This window comes from Clinocottus analis, unplaced genomic scaffold, assembly GCF_023055335.1.
Source record: "Clinocottus analis isolate CAN_PGR_092001 unplaced genomic scaffold, fCliAna1.0.p SCAF_9, whole genome shotgun sequence".
In the NCBI taxonomy this organism is placed as follows: domain Eukaryota; kingdom Metazoa; phylum Chordata; class Actinopteri; order Perciformes; family Cottidae; genus Clinocottus; species Clinocottus analis.
The window spans coordinates 21589473-21595279 of NW_027176251.1; positions in this window are offsets into that span (position 1 = coordinate 21589473).

The following is a 5807-nucleotide window of genomic DNA, read 5'->3' on the forward strand; positions in this document are numbered from 1 at the left end:
GTGCCCCCTAAAACGCTGTAATGGGAAACTTTCAAACCGACTTCCCATCCAGCGCAGAGCAGCTCAGTAATCCCGGAGTCACATAGCAGGAGCTCTGCAGCAGAGTCACATGGAGCGAGCAGTTCCTCCTTCCTCCTTGGAGCTGGAGGAGGGCGGGAGCTGCGCGCGGAGCAGGAAGAGCCGCCAGCCTCTCACAGCGAGACAGCGACGGCCGAGGGCGGGGCCACGCGGCCGGGGAGAGCCCAATCACACGGGCCAGCGAGCTTGGCAGACAGCCGGACCGACCAATGACAAGAGAGCCGTCTGATGACGTCAGCTGACGGACAGCGGGGCGCGCGTACGGCGCGCGAACAGCGCGCGAACAGCAGGGCCGCCGGACCGCGCGAGCCAATGAAATCAATGAACGTTACTGACGTCGTCTGAGCAGCAGAAGCGGGACGACGGGCTCAGCGGCGGCTGATGGACGCCATGACACCGGAAGGAGCCGTGTTTCCCTGATGGAAATATGAACCATGAAGAAGCTCGTGCTGCTGTGAACGAGCATGTAACCCGGATGCTTCGTTACGGTTAATACACAACGAGCTGTACCTTTTATAAGCAATCAATGGTTCATTTAACAGCGTTGTAATGCACTTACTTCAAGTTGGGAGACAAAAAACATTTCATTAGACTCTTCTTCATTGATGCATTATCAGTAAATGATGTAGGCTATTACACACTAATAAAACCATTAGGTAAATCTTGTATTTTTTATTTTTAATAAATAGTGACATTTCAAAAAGTTGCTCCCTTTGTTTCTTTGTAACGCAATAATTCAATTGTTTCTGTTCTATGACTGGAAGTGGAGCAATGAGTCAAGACGACGCAGGAATCACCTCCACTCCTCTCAGCCTTCTGGAGAACGTGAGATGTTCTCCATCCTCTATTATAATAGAAAGCAGGAGCGTAGGTTTGGCCTCAACCGTTTCCCAGCGGTGCAGAGAAAACAGACAAAAGAAATCAAATGTAAAATAAATCTATTCTGCAGCACTTGTTTTCTTTTGATGTCTTATTTAAATTCCTCAGGTTTGTTTCCCGGTGAAAGGGTTTTAATATCTTTATTTGGGGGAGTTGTTTCTGATCCGGTGTGAGGTCCTGGGACAGGATGTCATGAGTACAGATTGTAAAGCTCTTCGAGGCAAATCTTGTGTTTGTGATTTTGGGCTATACAAAACAAACTGATCTTGAAATTGAAATTATTTAAATACACTGCTGCTTCCTCATCCTGCTCTGCACCTGCGCTGCAGTTATGAGTTTCCTGGATGAATTTCTCAATAAAGCAGGTCTGCACTGTGTGGGTGGTTAGCTGACTACTAGCTACTAGCTAACTAGCAACAACCTGGGCTTTTTGATAGCTTCTTATATCTCTTTTTATTTTGGGTTTCATTCTTCTACAAAGCACAAAAGGGTCAACAATATTAATGCTGAGACCAAACTAAATACTAATAAGAGGCTGTATTGTTTCCTGGTGTATTCAGTAGCTCACCGTGTCAGACTACTGCCAGCTCTCATTCTGCAAGTCAAGACTCACAAAGTGTCTCTGACGCTTCTTCAATGACAGCGTCTCGTCTCACAGGCGCATTGGGAGCATGGAAACATGTATCACTCTTCTGGGAACATAGTATTACACTAGAAGAGTGAAACGTCCATTTCCAAGTTTCTCTACTGCAGAAAATGAAACGAGTGAGTTTGCACATAAGTTGTTCCAGCTTTGGTCGTGACTCTACGATGTGGACCGACGCAGACCTCGGCCTGGGTATGAAGACTTGGTGCTTGAGTTGGTCCAGCAGGCCTTCCTGTCCACATCAAACCACATCTTTAAGTTTTAAACTTCTAGCAAGATAGAAGAGAAACTTTTTACTGTATAGGAAACAAACTCCTATTTTTCGATCGGTGGATTTAAATCTGTTAAAAACAAATCTGAGTTGCACAGACTGATGTATTGACATTAAAGAACTTAAACACAGTTGAGTAAAGACTCAGTGCTTGAAGTAAGTCTTAAAAACCAGACACAGAACATGTGTTTCACCCTGAGGAACCCGTCAGTGGTTTCCTGATGGACCCTGAAGACAGACGTCAGCGAGGAGCCGGCATGTCAGGTGGCTGCAGGTTGTGCTGTCGGGGGCTCGGTGTGTCCAGCACTCTGAGCTCTTGCTGATGATGACGAAGCAGCCAAACGCCTCTCACTGTGGTTTCCTCTCATGAACCGTGTTCCTCTTCTTTGCAGCGTCTGTAAACACACGCGAGCCGCCTCACACTGTGGCACACTGCAGGAGGGAGGGTTCAGGTCATATGTGTCACATCCCAACACTCTGCTCTACAGATGATATGCAAGCTGCACAGTTCAAGTTAAAGGTGTTCTTAAACTGTTCTTAAACCTTTGCAGAAGTCAGCAGAAACAGAAGTGGGGCCATCGGATCGGGTTCACCAGCTGCACGTCTGTCTTCACGCCTGAAGAAGTTACGGCTCCAGATTATGGATCCAAAGGAAGAGAAGCTAACCCGATATGTTTCACTCATTTGCATAATGTGCATATGAAAGTAACACCTTCACGCATCTTCTTGTTTTTGAAACTGCTTCATTCACAATGCAGGATGAACCTGTAAAACCTCTTCATGTTCCATTGAGCAAACCTGTTGAAACCGGTCGGAGGTTATAGAGACACTTTCTTTCTGGAAATGTGCCCAAACCCCTGTGGACTCACTGCAACAGCTGCCTTCCTCCTCTGCAGTCTGTGAACTGGAACAACCTGTCAGGAGAGAGACTGCAGCTTTGACACATCTGCACTTTTCACAACTGGAACTACTTTTGTTAATTTGCACCATATTTTCCCCACAAGCCGATCAGGGCAGTCCTTAAGCTTAGAGAGAGATATCATGGAGTGAGGAGCGCTTTAAACATAAAGCATTTAAACATGTAGAAACCCGAAAAACACATTTCTGAACCTGAAAATTAGCATTAGATGTTTCCTCTAAAATATAATTCCTGTCTCACAAATCTTATCTTGCAGGCTCACATGAAAGACGAATAACATGCTTGAATCTTGTATTTGTGATTTTGGGCTAAACAAAATGAACTGAATTGAATGAAATAATATGCTGTGAACCACATGACTCCTGCATGTTGGACCAGCTGCTGGTACAGGTGAAGAAGTGCAGGTGACCTGCAGCTAACGAGACTCATTCATTAGTCACTTCCATTCATCTCTGTGCTGCCACCATCTTCTGAAACACATGACGGCGCTTGTGGTGAGCTGTGCTGCTGCTGCCGCCGTGGTGAACCACTGCAGGTAACACTCAGCAGTGAAGGTGTGAAGAAGATCTCAGCGAGAGGCCTCTTCCTGAGAGAAGAGCCAGATTTAAGTTCACTTGTGTTTGTGTCTGTTTCTGGCTTTAACAAACAAATAATGTCATTCACCCTCTCTGTCACTGCTCTCTAGAGCAAAGGCACGGGTAGATATAACTACATATATATATATATATATATATATATATATATATATATATATATATATATATATATATATATATATATATATATATATATATCATGGACAGAGACTCTTTGGCCTCCTCCCTCCTGGACTACGTCAGCATCATCATCATCATCATCCTTAACGTCACTTTCCTTAAAGACATGACAACGACATGACGGTACGTTAGCACTTTAAATAGACTGGACGTGTAGACAAGATGAGAGTTTAGTTTTTAAACTTCCTCATCTCCATGAGATCAGAAAAAGAGGCTCGAGCTTTGAATAGCCCAAACTAGCTAACTCCCACATGTTGAGCATCTGACGCCGCCTGGCTCTTCACACAGTGCTGGTGTGTGAAGAGCCAACAGGAAGCAGCTCAGCAGGAACCTGAAGATCAAACAGATGTTTGCATCCGTTCATCTTCCTCCACCTCGGCGCTCTGCTGAAGTCACGTCAGCCTGCGGTCGCGTGGAACTCAGCGTCTCTTTCCTCAAGCTGCCACCCAGAGACAACCGAGACGCTCTGAGGGGGGATTTCAAAATAAAAGCTTGTTACAGGACAACGTTCACACACGACAATGTTCACACACGACAACATTCACACACACAACGTTCACACAGGACAACGTTCACACACTACAACGTTCACACACTACAACGTTCACACTACAACGTTCACACACTACAACGTTCACACACTACAACGTTCACACACTACAACGGTCACACACTACAACGTTCACACTACAACGTTCACACACTACAACGTTCACACACTACAACGTTCACACTACAACGTTCACACACTACAACGGTCACACAGGACAACGTTCACACACTACAACGTTCACAAACTACAACGTTCACACAGGACAACGTTCACACAGGACAACGTTCACACAGGACAACGTTCACACACTACAACGTTCACACACTACAACGTTCACAAACTACAACGTTCACACAGGACAACGTTCACACAGGACAACGTTCACACACAACAACGTTCACACACTACAACGTTCACACAGGACAACGTTCACACAGGACAACGTTCACACACAACAATGTTCACACACTACAACGTTCACACAGGACAACGTTCACACACGACAACGTTCACACAGGACAACGTTCACACACTACAACGTTCACACAGGACAACGTTCACACACAACAACGTTCACACACTACAACGTTCACACAGGACAACGTTCACACACGACAACGTTCACACACTACAACGTTCACACAGGACAACGTTCACACACAACGTTCACACAGGACAACGTTCACACACGACAACGTTCACACACTACAACGTTCACACAGGACAACGTTCACACACTACAACGTTCACACAGGACAACGTTCACACAGGACAACGTTCACACACTACAACGTTCACACAGGACAACGTTCACACAGGACAACGTTCACACACTACAACGTTCACACACTACAACGTTCACACAGGACAACGTTCACACACAACAATGTTCACACACTACAACGGTCACACAGGACAACGTTCACACACTACAACGTTCACAAACTACAACGTTCACACAGGACAACGTTCACACAGGACAACGTTCACACGACAACGTTCACACACTACAACGTTCACACACTACAACGTTCACACACTACAGACACACAGCTTCACCCTGTGAAGGAGAATCCGTTCACTGCGTCCCTGAAGAAGAGTATTCTGTGTTGCTGAGTTCCTCACTGGGTGATGTGGTTAATGTTCACACTAATGTGAAGTGTTGGAGAATCTCAGGAGGAACAAAGGAACAAAGGAACAAAGGAACAAAGGAATGCTTCACTGGAAGCACCAAGGAGAAAGAACTCATGAAAGAACTTGCCATGAACATACCAGACTGACTTTGGAACAAGGCCCGATCATTACAGTGTGTGACTGTGTGTTTGTCTTTTGAGAACAAACACAAGTCACACAAAAAATACCCGAGAAGACACTTTTCTTTCCCCTCTTCAGGACATGACATGTACTTTTGTCCATTATTGCCAATAACCATAAAGGGGACAATGATCATAAAACATCATGATGTCATCAGGAGAGTCTTCACCACTCTTTCCTCTTAAAGAGGCACTAAGAGAGTAAACACAGCAAACATGCTCTATTAGAAATCCAGAATATAAGTAATAAATATACTTATATGATATGATAAATATACTTATTGATATGACCCCTCCAAACAAAAACATTGACCAGCTTCATCATTTGACCTCATAATCTCCACTCGTGAGCGCGCGAGAAGCCTTTGCTCC